This window comes from Bidens hawaiensis, unplaced genomic scaffold, assembly GCF_021521415.1.
Source record: "Bidens hawaiensis isolate Kalapana, Puna unplaced genomic scaffold, B.hawaiensis_p1.1 tig00020749_1, whole genome shotgun sequence".
NCBI classification, from domain to species: Eukaryota; Viridiplantae; Streptophyta; class Magnoliopsida; order Asterales; family Asteraceae; genus Bidens; species Bidens hawaiensis.
The window spans coordinates 187,516-203,543 of NW_027493186.1; positions in this window are offsets into that span (position 1 = coordinate 187,516).

Consider the following 16,028-nt stretch of genomic DNA (forward strand, 5'->3'; position numbering starts at 1 on the left):
GTGTGTTGAAAGTTTCCTCAATGTCTTTCAACATCGCCTCCGGCTCGGGGCTTTTGATGACCAAATCATCCATATAGACTTCCAAGTTTCTCCCAATTTGGGCGTGAAACTCTTTGTCCATTAGTCGTTGGTACGTGGACCCCGCGTTCTTAAGTCCGAACGGCATCATTTTATAACAAAATGTGCCATCGGGTGTCCGAAAGGCGGTTTTGTCCTGGTCATCTACAGCCATGTGGATTTGATGGTACCCCTTATACGCATCCAAGAAGCATTTAAGGCGAAATGGTGCCACCGAATCCACCTTGAGATCAATTTCTGGCAACGGATAACAATCTTTGGGGCATGCTTTATTCAAATCTTTGAAATCTATGCACATGCGCCATTGTTTGTTATTCTTCGGTACCATTACGGGATTTGCAACCCATGTTTGATATTTGCTGACGCGCACGATGCCCGCATCAAGGAGTTCCTTGACTTGGGTTCTGCACGCGTTGGTTTGCTCGGGCCCCATTACTCTGCGCTTTTGTACGATCGGCGTAACGGCCGGATCGCATTTGAGCTTATGCTCTGCCTTTCCCCGGGGTACACCAGTCATGTCGGCTGGTGTCCACGCGAAGATGTCTGCGTTTCGCTGCAGTAAGCGCTTGAGTAAGGTGCGTGTTGGATCGACAATTGTCGGGCCAATGGTAACGGCCTGATCGGGATATTTCCCATTGAATGCCCACTGTTCAGGTTCAGTGATGGTTTGTTTGGCCATCTTCGGTTTGGGTTTAGAGGAGACAGATGCGATGCATACCTGGGGAATGCCCGTGATCATCGCTACGCCTTCAGTTGTTGGCCATCCCATCATGCCGTGGACTGAGGATACCACGGCGTTGAATCTTGCCATCCCGTCTCTCCCGAATAGGATGTCATACGTATGATGTGGTTTTCTCATCACAACAAAATCCACATCCTCCGTGCGTGAATAATTCCCATCGGTGAGAGTGACGGGGAAAGATAGGATGCCCAAGGGAGTGTTCATGCTGCCGTCAAACCCTTCCATTGAAGCGTAGACCGTCTCCAGGCGTTCCTTGTCTTCATCATCGAGCTTGTCGAAGAACTGCCTGTACATCACTGTCGACGATGCGCCATTGTCAACGAGGGTGCGGGAGGTGATGTAGTGCCCCAGCTGGCTTTTAATGATAATGGGGCCTTCTTTGTTTGGGCCTCCCGGCACTCGCGGGAAGCGCACTTCTGCTTCCTTCCATGCGCATGGTTCGGTCATTGGTCTCTTTCTTCCTCTGACCTTACCATGGACCATGTTGATGCTGATGTCGACGGGCTTTCGTCCGTTACCCCTGTACCTGTTGTCGTTCCTTCCTCCCTTCTTGATAGATGCCACGAGGTGTGCGAGCCTCCCATCCTTGACGAATGTCTCGACGATGTCCCTCAAGGATGTGCACTCCTCAGTGCTATGGCCCTTTGTCCCATGGAAGTCACAAGACTTGCTCTGATCCGCATTGGGTTTCTGTCGGATCGCTGGGGCTTTTGGCCATGGCAGTTTTTCCGTGGCAAATATCTCCGTGACGCTCTTGGTGAGTGGCGTCCAACGGTTTTTCCGGTTCGAAGGGTGCGTGTTGTCCCTTCCGCCAACCAGAGGGCGAGAGCTTGAGGGGGTGTCAAAGTTTATCCTTGACTGCCAAATACCTTGCCTCCTCTTTTTGTTTAGCCGGGCGGTTCTCACATTGTTCTCCCTTGTCCTCTGTGTGTAGAGGTTTGTATTCTGGGGGAGATCTCTTCCCAGCTGTTTCTCCGTTTCGGCGAAGCGCTTGGCTGCCGTCATTATGGCATCCCATGTGGATGGCATGCCGTCTTTACCCGTCAGAGTGCGGATAAGTTCTGGGTACTCAGCGCCCTGAATGAAAGCGGCGCGAACGAGGTCTTCGCTGATGTTGCCCAGACTCAGCTTCTTGGAGTTGAAGCGGGTGATGAAGTCCAGTAAGGATTCATCCTCTTCTCTCACACAGTTGAGGATCGTCCACTGCTCCTCAGTGTGCTTCCTCTGTTGACTAAACTGTTGACTGAACTTGTTCTGGAAGTCCGCCCAGTCATAAATGTGGTGGACCGGTAAACGGTCGAACCATGCTCTGGCTGCTCCTACCAGAGTCATCTGGAACATGTAGCACCACGTGGGTTCCGTCCAGTTACTGACGGTTGCCCCCGCAATGAACCTGTTCAGATGGTCATCTGGGTCGGATATACCATCGTATGTGCCAATATTGGACATTTGTTTGGCACTCCTCGGGGCGATTGCTTCTGCAATGTCCCTTGCAAATTTTGACCTTCCTGCGTTTGTGGCAGTAGGTCTAAAGGCCTTGGAGAAGTCACGCGAGCTTTTTTCCGTGACTGGTTGGAATGCTTCCCCAAAATTCCTTTTTGGCTGGGGATCCGTTTCCTTACGCTTCCCTTTCGCCCTATGGCGAGGGTTCGCGTCGGTGTCGGAATCTTCCCTCTCGGCGTCTGAGTACTCGTACTCACTACTCATGTTGAGGTGCTGGCGAGTACTACCGAATTCCTCAGCTTGTTGGACTGAACGCAAGCGTTCGTCCAATTCAGCCTGAAATTCTCTTTGACGTGCCTCGGCCCATGCCTTCACTTGATCAAGTGTTTGGCGAGGGGCTCGAGTTCGTTTTTCCAGCTGGGCATCAGTGAATCCCAGTGGAATATTTACTCCACTTGCCCCTACATGAGTGACTGGGGTAGTGTTCGTAAAATGTACTTCACTTGCCCCAGCTTGGGTGGCTGGGGTAGTGTTTGTAAACATTGTGTTGCCGGTGTTTACCCCAGTGGCTGGGGTTGTGGTTACCGGAATTTCTCTAGTCATCTTGGAAGTTTTGAAAAACTGGAGAAAGATGTAGTTCTAGCTTTATGCACGGATGGCGCCAATGAAGAAACACTAAGTGACCCCGGGCAGATTATAGGTAATCTGGGGGCTAAGTAATGTTTCCCACGAAGGTTAGGTCCAGCAGAGTAAGTTGTACTTCAGGGAACCTGCAAAACAGACACCGTAAGCTCGTCACTGAGAAGGGGGGGGGTTCCTCCTTGTGACCACCCTCCGGCGTGAGAATCAGTCTATATTGCTCTTTGAATATAAAAGTATATGAATACTATTAGAGCAGTTATCAAGTAAGTTATACGAGATAGTAGATGATGAAATGATAATACCATTTGCTGTCTTTTATAGCCGAAGGTGGGTTTCCAAGGGGTTTAGCCGGCCCAACACGCTACCAACTGTAACCTATGCACGTGCCCTACCTGTGAGTGGTGGATAGGTAGCGGCTGACACAGAGCAGGCGTGCCGTGCACTCTTCGTCTTCTACCAACTGCAGGCTAGGCACGTGGTCTGGCAGGAGTTGGTGAGCAGGCGGCGGCTATTGGTCACAGTGCTGTGGCGTGCTGTCTGCCACGCTGCTGTCAGTGAGCTGTCGCTTTCTTGGTCAGATCTTTTGTCTTTACCTCGTCAGGTATCACGCAAAAGATCCTCCATCATACGGACTGGCCCATTTTGGCGGGAGTTTTCCCCCTCCCGCCTTTGCTCATTCTTTCAGGTGACACTGAATATTTGTAAGTGTTAAGCCTTATGCGTGTAGCTATGCTGTGCGGGTAGCCTTCCCTGATGGCTTGTATCCGCAACTGCGGGAACAGGCGGGTTACTTTACCATTGGGAGGCTTTTCCCTGCGTATGCAGCTTGCATACTGCGCGTAGGCTTCTCTGAGCATGGTGGGTCCTGCGGGAGTAGATGGTCTTTGCGCAGACATCCCTGTTCAAGGTGAGTCATGCGGAACCAACTGAGCCCTGCTGGGACCTACCTCTTCAAGTTTTTAATTTTTAAGTTGATTTAACTCGTTTGTTTGCGGTGTTTGTTTCTAGATGTGATTGTATGGTAAGATTGAAATAACTTTAATTTATTTGATTATCAAAATATATTGACTTTGACCAATATATCAGTTTTTATATATTTTAGGAATAGTTTAAAACAGAAAACTCCTATTCTTCCTTTCTTAATTGTACTTTACTTCAAGCACTGCTATTTTATATAGAAAAAGTTGTTTATGTTAAAGTATTAAACTATAAATTTTGTCAAAGGGCCACAAATTAACTTGGGGTGACATTGGCTTCGCCTAGAGGCAACCTAAGTATTACTCCTACTTTTTTCATTAATTTATTATTCTTCCAATCTTGTTTCACAAACTTACTAAAATATACTAATATGCTACTTTAAAAATTGCTTAGCCAATTTAAAAAATAAAATTTAACTAGAACTTATAATAATGAGAACAAACCATGAATAAATAACTTGTTTATTGTGTGTATGTGTGTTCGTGCTCAATTTTCAAGCAGTTTGATGCATAAATAATTTTTGTCTGTGCCCAATTTTCAAATAATTTAATGCATAAATAACTTTTGATATATAGCTTATCTTGATTAAAGGCTGTCTGTGAATGAATATAAAGATGAAAAAATGAAAATCAATTTATAACCTATTATATTTATATAAAATTTATTATATTTTTGGTATGTCTATAGCACCTCTTAGGTTACATGTTGTACACGTGTTGTCTTGATCACGTCAATGTCTTCAATATTGATCTTCAACATTGAATGAAGTAGCAAGTCTTTATATGATTATCAAAAACGTTACTTCGCTAATAGATGTTTACTGACTCACAACTTTGAAGTTTTAACTTGTTGAAGACTTGAATGTGAGTACATGTTTTTTTTTCTTTTAATCTTCTTGACTTACAATTATGCAAAATTGAACATCCATCTCAGGGAGCAAGCAAGTGATCGGCACAAAAGCACCATCATCCACAAAATCGTCACGACCGTCACAACCCAAAACTTTTAAATTATAACTTAGGCAACTCAAAGCTCTTATATTAAAGTTTAAACAACCAAATATTAAATAAGGAGCTTTAAGAAAAGAAAACCAAAATCAAATGTTCATTGAAAAATAGGTAAACAGAAGGAAATCTAATTTGAAACCGAAGACGTTAATTATAACAAAATAAAAGGCTTTAGTACTCTAAATCCAAAAACTAAGGATAAAAATGAAAATATGACATGGGAGGAGGAGGAAGAAAGATGAGTGGTCGTTGGACCCGAACAATAGTCATGTCGGGTCCAACAAGAATGTTAAGAGAGAGATTTGTTAATGTTGCCGACCATTGGCATTTGATAAATTCAACTAGGGATGACCGTTTTCGGTACTAGTAATGATTTTTGAGTTTTCGGTACCCGTACAATACCGGTGTTTCCTGAATTTTGCACAAAATACCGGTATCGTACCGCTACCGTGGGCACCTGTACCGAACCAAACATTTCGTTACCGGTACCCAATATTTTCAATTTTCAGGATCGGAATTTTCGGAACGGTACCGGTACCATCCCAAGGCCCGATCTCATCCCTAAATTCAACTATAATTGTTTCTCTTCTTAGTATTTATAATATTAATAATGATAAACACTTGAATCAAGATTAGTACCATTAAGTTAATAATGTAATACTATGTTACTACCCGTGTAAACACGGGTGGTTAAAAGAAGACGACAAAAAGAATTATTAAGTGTACCTTCAAATCCTTACATCAATATTATAAACAAATATGAGATTCTGAAAGTTAAATCATGGATCTAATCAAAATTTAAAACAATGAATTGAAACAAAATTTTAAACTTACATCAAATTGCGTAGAACACGTGTCGAACTCTAACCCTAGATATTCAAATGTATGATTCCCTATAAGCAGCAATTAATTAATTTCTGATTTACTTTTAATCCAAAATCATCACATTGGAAAGTTACCTTATCAACTGAAGGTTTTTACTCGTCGACTTAGAAGACGGATTTGTGACAATCAAAAATACCTGTTGCGAAGAAGCAACCGACAGTGATTGTTGATTTTTTGATGGAGAGAACATGTAAAGAAGGCAGAGATATTTTATGAAAATTAGGGTTTGACCTGAAATTGGTGTGAAGTATATGTGAAATCGATCGAATCGATGGGAGTGATTATTTTAATTTAATTTTGATTTATTATATTAAGGAGAAATTATAGAAGTTGAATATAATATAATTTAATTTTGAATTATTTTATTAGCAAGAAATTATAAGAATACATGTTATTTATGGAAATGATTATTTAATTTAATTTTTGAATTATTTTATTAGTAAGAAATTAAAATACATGTTATTTATGGGAATCAATCTTGTTTTGAATATAGACATATAGATACTATCTACTCGAGAGGTAAAAGAAACTCCACAAAATTTATGGGTATTACAACTTAGTTAAAAAAGATTAGGGTCTGTGGAATGAAGGTGTCAATGGAATGAACAAGTTAATGAAATGGACTAAGAAATGGGATAGACCATTGTCATTTATTGTCTTGTTTAGGTCACATGACAATAGATCATTAATATGTGTTGCTTCTAAGACAGGAACAGGCGAATTAATAACATAAAATCGGTGCGAGTGGTGGTGATGGTGGTGGGTGGCGTTAGTGGGCGACGATCGGTGGGTGGCGGCGGTGGTTGGTGGTTGTGGCCGTGATGGGCGGTGGGTGGTGATTGGCGATGGCGGCAGGTGTTGTGGTTGGCGGTGACATGTGGTGTCGCGGTGGTGGGTTATCACACCCCGACCAATGAAGACGGAAACGTCGAGGCGCGACATGATTGTTCATTGCACAACGATACTATAAAGTGACAATATTTAAACAACTCATTTAAATCCATATCATCATAAATAACACAACAATTGTTCATACAAAATACCAAATAGATAGATAAACAAATAACTTGTTCTTTCATTTTCTAATATCCTAAAGCCAAGATGATAAGTTTCTTCAAGTAATCCAATCAAGTTAACATCAAACCTGTAACATTGCATAAAATAGGGTCTGTCAACACAAAGGTTGGTGAGCAATTTTCATAGTTTTGGACAATAAGTATATAGTATGAAATCCACAACTAGTATATGAAAAAAATAAATAATAGCAACAATTTAGATAATAAAACCGTCAATAAGAATACGTTGACGAATTGTCAATAAGAATACATTGACGACAATAATGAAATCGTCAATAAGAATACATTGACGACACCTTTCTATATAGGCATACCATATATACTCGGAATTAACGTATGATCATACTTTGATGAGCCTACCCGCCTTAGCATTCAAGAGGCTACCCGCCTTAGCATTCAAGAATTTGCACATAATCATGTAAAACATATAACACCAAATTGAGCATTTATTAAAGTAAACATATATAATAAGTGTTGTGGTTTAAGACTCAAGTATAAATCATTTGAATTTGAATAAGTATGCAATGCCACCCCCAAAATGAAAGATGGAAAACAGGTGATGATAAAGTACTCAAATTAACAAGTAACTTGAAAGATAGTATCGTGAATAATCGGAGAGATCGGTTTAATGAGCAAGACCTATATTAAACGGGTCTTGTGTTAGTAGGTAGTATTGGAAGGGTTTAAAATAAAATACATGACAAATAAAGTAAATAAATAAAGTTTAGGGTTTAAAATGTAAATATTTGAGAAATTAAAAAAACGAGTTTTGTAAAATAAGTTTACTCGAAACCGGGTCTCGGTATTCTATTCATTAGTTTTTTTTTACTCAACCTATGTTAAGTAATAATGTGGGTTAAAATGCAATATTGCAAAACCCTTGGTTATAAGAATACCAAAACGAGGTTTAAACGAGTGTTCGGGTTTCTCGGTTCGAGACTTGATAATTGACCAAGCTCAAAGTTAACTTCCCAAAATAATAAATGTTATGAGATAACTCAATAAAATCAAAATAGACTTAACCAAGTATGCAGTTCTATTGTGAAGAACCTTAACGTTCGTTATGCGAGTATACGACTTTATCGGTCCGAACTTGTTATAAGCTAAAGTTGGTTACCGACATGCCAAGTATGTTTAGAAATTAACTAAAATTGTTTTAAAATATAATTTTGAAGAAAAATATGAGTTTTGGTGGCTAAAAACACACTTGTGTGTCTTAAGCGAGTGAATTCGGTTTAGTTCGGTTTTTTTGGTTCGGTCCTTGACTCGGAATAAGACCGAGGATGGTTACCACATACCCAATTACCATGGAATTTGTAAAATAACTTATGAATAATAATACTCAAGTTTTACATTCAAAAAAGTTAACAATAAAGCTTTTAAACGAAAGTTCAGTTTTTGGTTCGGTTCTCAACTCGGGATGAAACCGAGGCTAGTCACCACATACCCAATACCATGGAACTTGAAAAATATGAACAATAAACTAAAATATGCAGAAGTTAAGTAAGTATAACAAGTTATATGGTTAGATTTGTTAAATATATAAACAATGACTACAAAGTCCTCCATGTAACCTTGCCTTGCTAGCCCGACATTTCAACCGGCCGAGACCGGAGAAATGAAAGACAGAAGGTAAACAAGGAGTGTATATTATATATATGTTGTATATGTTGTAACATCAAGCTTTAAGTATCGAGAAGTTAGTTAAAATGAAAGATTATCTTAGTTTGACCTTGAGAGTCAAACTATGAAGAACAACCTTAGAATTCAAGAATTTGAGAGAGAAATGAGGAAATGAGCAAGCACAAATGAAGAAGATGGGTGTGTATATATAGGGTAATTTGAATGGGTCTTTCATAAAGGGTGTTGCATGAAAATGGTGCCTAATATTCGGATTTTAGCACTCCGGATTTCCCGGATCAAAGGTGCCCAGTATCCACTTATCCTCAACAAGAATCCTCGGACCTCTCCCAGAAAAAATTCTCTGACCAATATTCGCAAGGATCCTCTATCCTTCAACAAGGACCATTGGTTCAACCTTTAAGATCCTTCAATCACCATTTGCAAGGATCCTCAGCATTCCAACTTGAACCCTTAGGATTCCATCAAGGATCCTCCGCCCAACAACTTCAAGGATCCTCAGTCTTTCAACTAGGATCCTTGGGTTTCCAAACAAAATCCATCAGCATCCAGAATCCTACTATCCTTATGGAAAAGAACCTCTGAAGGAACCCCGGTCCAGGCCATTAGAGGTCCATGAAGGCGACTTCATACCCATGCAAACCGCTGCTCCTGCTGGACCAACTGTTGATGCTGAAACAGTGTACCCCAGATGTAGCTATGGAGCTAGATCTTTTGATCACACGAGAGGTAACATTTATGATAATCTATCTTTTGGCGCTAATCATGGTGGTATGCAAGATACTGGGATCAACCAAACCATAGCCCGTGAGCTACAAAAGCTCAAGGATATGATATCGAGTGTGCCTGGAGTCATCAAACCTATTCCCGAAGTACCAGCAGGAAGCCACAACATATCCAGGCTTGCTCCACCAATTTGCAATGCCGAGATACCAAAGCACTTTACTGCCCCTAGTATGAAGTTATATGATGGGTCTACGGATCCTGAGGAACATGTAGCCTTATATCGCGAAAGAATGGAAATCAACCCGATTCCAAATAGGTTGAAGGAAGCTTGCTTGTGTAAGGGGTTTGGCTCAACCCTGACTGGATCCACCCTTAAATGGCTGCTAAGTCTTCCTCCTTACTCTATTACTTCCTTTTCCCATTTGATTAATCTATTTAATAGTCAATTTTCATGCAGTAGAACCTTTGAAAAATTGACTAGTGATTTATATAGAGTTGTCCAACCTTGTGGGGAACCTCTTAGGCAGTTCTTTACAAGGTTTGGAAGAGAGGTTTTGGAAATTTAAATTTTGGATGTCCCGACAGCTGTTGAGGCATTCAAAATGGGGTTACAAAAGGACTCTCCATTTTATCAAGATCTTGTGATGACCCCTTGCAGGAATTTAGATGAAGTGAGAAATAGAGCTTTAAGATTCATCAAGTTGGAGGAGGATCAAAGAATACAAGATCAACTAAGCACTCTGGTGAAAAGGAGTCTCAAGACAAGAAGCAAGGATCCTACTTCAGGAACAGCAACTCTAAGCCATACAATAAACCAAATGGCCAAAAGATCAACCCTGTAGAAGAGGAGGACGACGACGAAGATTGTCCAAGAATATCTGATTATTGCTTCTCCGTAGATATGGGAGGAGTGATGCTTGCTGTTAGGAATTTGGGCGACAAAGCAAGATGGCCAGGGAAAAATGAGAAGGCACCACCCCCTAAAGACAAATCGAAATTGTTTGCCTTTCACGAAGACTTCGGCCATATGACAGAAGATTGCATAGCCTTGAGAAAGGAAATAAGCTATCTCCTCAGCAAGGGTTATCTCAAGGAGTTGTTCGAAAGAAAAAAGCCAGGAACCAGGATCCTGATCCAGTTCCGGAAAGGGCTGCTCCACCTCCACCTAACGATCAAGTTATCAACATGATCTTTGGAGGATCCAACATTTGTGGAATGTCATACTCAGCTACAAATAAGTACGCCAAAGAATGCAAACTGGAGAATGGCGAAAGGCCGATTAGGACTTCTACAACAACGGAGCAAAGAGTTATCTCCTTCGATGAGGATGATCGAGTCAACGTTCAGGATCCTCACCACGACGTTTTAGTCATTACTTCATTTATTTCTAACCATTATGTGCGTAGGATGCTCCTTGATGGAGGAAGTTCAGTTAATATCATCCAACTAGAAGTACTTAGAAGGATGAATATCCCAGAGTCGGAAATTGTCCCACGATCTTCGGTTCTTGTAGGATTCAATGGAGAAACGAAGAACACATTGGGGGACATCAAATTAACCATATATATAGAGGGAGTAAATTCTGTTCAAAAATTTTGTGTTATAGATTCCTTTTCTTGTTGCAATGTTATTCTTGGCATGCCATGGATACACGAAATAAAGTCGGTACCTACCACCAGTGTGTAAAACTCCCTACCCCGTGGGGGATAGCAAAGATCGAGAGCGACCAGCAAGACGCCAAAGACTGTTACACTTCTTCAATGAAGCCTACAAAAAAGCTGAGAGAAGCATAGCAATTACAGAAAGCGAGAAGAAATGTCATGGAGACTAGGGAACAAAACTCCAAGGAAGTGGTCTTGCATCCAGAGGATCCTAACGGCAAAGTCCTAATTGGTGTTGAACTACAAGAATCCATTGAAAAAGATTTAGTATCCTTCTTACACTGAAGAAAGTCGACCTTCGCGTGGAAGCACGAAGATATGACAGGTATTTCTAAAGATTTAATAACCCATAAACTTGGAATTAATCCTTCTTTCAGGCCTATTCAACAAAAGAGAAGGAAATTTGCCCCAGAAAGAAATGCGATAATCCAAGAAGAGGTACAGAAACTACTAAAGGCATTTATGATTAGAGAAGTAAAATATCCAAAATGGTTAGCCAATGTGGTTGTAGTTCAAAAGAAAAATGGAAAGTGGAGGGTATATGTCGATTTTACTGACTTAAATAAGGCATGTCCCAAGGATCCTTTCCCTCTCCCCCACATTGACTCCATGGTGGATGCTACCGCAGGGCATGAAATGTTAACCTTTATGGATACTTCCTCAGGATTTCAACAAATCCAGATGGAACCGTCTGATCAAGAGGATACAGTGTTTATAACCCCTACGGGCATATATTGTTATATTGCTATGCCGTTTGGTCTTAGAAATGCAGGTGCTACATATCAAAGACTAGTAAACATGATGTTCAAAGAACAGTTAGGAGACTCCATGGAAGTCTACATCGACGACATGGTGGTAAAGTCAAAGAACGCGGAGAACCACCTTAAGGATTTGGAAGTAGCTTTTGACATCCTTGACAAATACAACATGAAGCTAAATCCTGTAAAAAGTGTATTTGGTGTCAAAGCCGGAAAGTTCCTAGGGTATTTGGTAACCAAAAGGGGGATAGAAGCAAGTCCAGAGCAAATCCAAGCCATCTTGAACCTCAAATCTCCAACAAACGTCAAAGAGGTACAAAGATTAACAGGAAGAGTGGCAGCACTTAACAGGTTCATATCGAAATCTTTAGAAAGATGTAAAGATTTTTATGACATCCTGAGGAAAAACAAGAAATTCCATTGGACGAAGAAACATGAAGCTGCTCTCACCGCTCTGAAGGATTACTTATCCTCAGCCCCGGCTTTGATGAAGCCTGTGAATGGAGAACCATTGATCCTTTATCTAGTCGTTTCCTTAACTGCCTTAAGTGCAGTCTTGGTAAAGCATCACGAAGGTAACCAACATCCTGTTTATTATGTAAGTAAAAGTCTCCTCGATGCCAAGTCCACGCATTTGGAAAAACTTATTCTTGCTCTAATCATGGCTTCAACTAAGTTAAGACATTATTTTGAAACTCGTACTATTGTTGTAAAAACTAACTATCCCATAAAAAATGTCCTCAGAAAACCGGAAATGTCAGGTAGAATGGCCAAATGGGCTGTAAAACTACGTGCATATGATATTCAATATGAGCCTAGAAATGTAATTAAGTCACAAGCATTAGCAGACTTTGTGGCTAATTTCAGTAGCGATTTAGAAGAACAAGCCAATCTTGAAGTTCAACAGCTCGAAGAAACTAAGGATCCTTGGACACTCTTCACTGATGGAGCCTCAAATATCAAAGGAACAGGATTGGGAATACTACTGAAATCGCCACAGGGGGACATAATACCCCATTCCATAGCTTGTGAATTCCAGGCCACTAACAACGAGGCAGAATATGAGGCACTTATCGCAGGTATACAACTAGCCAAAGGTATGAGAATCAGGTATCTTCAAATTTTCGTAGATTCATTATTAATTGCTAATCACTTTAATGACTCATACATAGTCAAAGGTGAGAAACTAATTAAATATTTAGATATAGTAAAGGATCTTTCAGGATCCTTCGAATATTTTACAATTACGCAGGTACCAAGAGAAGAAAATGCTGGGGCCGATGCCTTAGCAAATCTAGCTTCAGCTTTGAAGCTTCCGGAGAATATAAAAATCCCTATCATCCACGTCCTATCCCCTGCAATTGAGGAATGCCAAGCAATGGAAATAGATGGGAGTCAACACATGGATCCTAAGGATCATTCACTTGATCATTCATCCTGGATCCTTCCAATAATGAAGTATATCCAAAATAGAGAAATTCCAAAACAAGAGAACCCCAAGGCTTTCAAAGCCAAGGTATCCCAATGTACTATTATACATAATATGCTATATAAGAAATCCCTTGCAGGTCCGTATTTAAGGTGCATCGAAGGATTCGAGATCCAAGAAGTGCTGAAGGATTTCCATGAAGGAGATTGTGGCAACCATACAGGGGGCAGAGCATTATTCTCCAGGATTCTAAGAACCAGATACTTCTGGCCTACTATGAAAAAGGATGCTATGGAATACTCCAGGAAGTGTGATGCTTGTCAGAAATCAACCTGCAGAACCCTTATATCCTATCGTCTCTTCGTGGCAATTCATGAGACAGGGAATGGATATAGTGGGTAAGCTCCCTACAGCTCCAGGTGGAAGAGTCTTCATGTTAGCAATGACAGACTATTTCTCTAAATGGATCGAAGCTGAGGCTTTCCCTCAAGTTAGGGAAAAGGAAGTTATATCCTTTATCAAGCGTAACATTATAACCAGATTTGGAATTCATTCTGAAATTATTTGTGATAATGGTTCCCAATTTATTGGGAAAAGAACTATTAACTTTTGTTACAGTTGGGGAATCAAGATGATCACTTCGACACCAGTCCATCCACAAGCGAATGGCCAAGCAGAATCAAGTAACAAGATCATCATCAACAATCTGAAGAAAAAGCTTGGAGCAAAGAAAGGCAAATGGGCTGAAGAACTACCCTATGTGCTTTGGGCAGATAGGACTACTCCAAAGAATGCCACAGGACAAACGCCGTTCTCAGTAGTCTTTGGAGCTGAGGCAGTGATCCCCACAGAAATGGTGTATCCAACAGCCAGAACGAGCATCCTTGATCCTCAGAGAAATGACGAGAATCTTCTCCAAGATCTAGATACTGTGGAAGAACTTAGAGATCAAACAAGATTTAGAATGGCCGCCTATCGACAAAAGATGGGTGGTGCATACAACAAGAATATCATAATAAGAAGATTTGAAATTGGAGATTTAGTTTTTCGAAAGGCATTCCAGAATACAACTAATTCCGCTGACGGGAAGTTAGCACCGAAATGGGAGGGCCCTTATTTGATTGAAGCCGAAGCTAGAAAGGGGGCATATCGTTTGATGAATATGGAAGGAGACACGCTTCCAAGGGCTTGGAATGCGATCCATCTTAAAAAGTATTTTTGTTGATCAGGATCCTGGATCCTAATCATTTACCTCAGTCCATTACTTGGTAAAATTTTACTTTGTGTTTATATATGTTATTTTAGATTCTTGTTTTGTCAAACATGTCAAGTTGCAGAACTGCCGAGCAATAGGGCCCTCAAGTGGAAAAAACGGGTTGGCCAACTCTCTCCTAAGTTTAATCGGCCTTGTCTCCAGGTTTATAAGGTCTTCACCCCGAATTAGGGTTTCTACACCCTCGCCTGGAGCGCACGATTATCCGGGTATGATTGGAGGCTGTGGGACCAGTGCACTATACGTGGCTGACAATTTAATGGCTAAAAATCATATCTTGGATCCTACGAATTAAATGGTAGACGTACCATATACATAAGTTAAGGTCAACACCGGGTTAGGCTCGTCACCGCGTACAATTGGGCCAACGCCAAGGATCGGCTCGTCACTCGTATTTATTGGGCTTGTCCCCACGTTCAATTGGGCTTGTCCCCATGATTTATTGGGCTTGTTCCCAGGATAGTTGGTTTAAATCCAGCTTTGCTAACTTTTATGTTCTTTTTTGATGATTTATTTTAACATGTAAATATCATGAAGAAAAAAGCTCTAAGGATTGAGAATCCTCTATCCTAGTGACACAAATTATAAAGCTAAAGCCAAAAGAAGTTATATTATTATATCCAAGATAAAAAGGTGATCCGGGCTTCACCAGCAAAACGTGGACCATCCACCCGGATCAAGCTACGTCAAAGTTCATGCAAAAATTTAAAAGACAAAGGCGGTTAAGGCTTCATCCCCATAAAGGTAACGATCCCTCCACCCTAACCACCTTTGATAATTGTCTTAAGGATCACAGATCCTGAGGATTACCACTACTATTGTCCGCATAAAAACATCAACAAAAAACCATTTAAACTTCATAAAAATGGGCTCCGGCCTTGTCTTCATATCCTTCGTCGCCCATTGTCATCAGCTATTCCTTAGCCACATCACCATCACCTTCACCAGCCTCCTTGACCTCCAATGCATCATCCTTAACCCCGCTCGTCCCAGCATCCTCGATCCTCTTCTCGGCCCCTGCACCCTCGCTTTCGTCACAAAACCTGGCCAGAGCCTTCTCCCACATAGCCACATTCCAAGTGGACCTATCGAAGTTAAGATCATCAGCCTCTGCAGCCATCTTGATCCTGGCCGTTAACACCGCCTTGCTAGCCCACACCTTGGCCTGCTCGGTAACCTCAACCACTTGCTCCTGAGCTTGGATGTCAGCAAGAGCCAGCTTATCCGCCAGGGTGCCCTTCTCAGTCTGAAGTTCCATGATCAGCTTATCCTTTAGAGATATCCCGACGCGATACTTTGCCAGTTCCCTCTTGGTGTTAGCCATGTTTTCATCATACAGAACCTTGAAATTGGCCACGACCTGCGGAAAGAAAGCGAATCAATAAGATAATCAAACCATCTGTACATGAGGACAAAGGATCCTTACCTTCGAGAGCTGATCGAACACATCCTGGGCACTGTGGACTTCCACGTCAGGGTCCCTTTTTCTCTTCATGCTGGCCTTGGAACGAGTAGTCATGGTCTTCGGAGGTGCCAGGCTGGAACTTTTCATCCGCTTTTTCTCGGAAAAACGAGATTAGATGAGGCTGTTGACATCTTCCAGTTGGAATTGACCTACCAAATTCCTGGAAGGCTTTGATGATGATTTCTGTGCACCTGTGCGAAAAAAGATAAGTTCTTTATGACCTA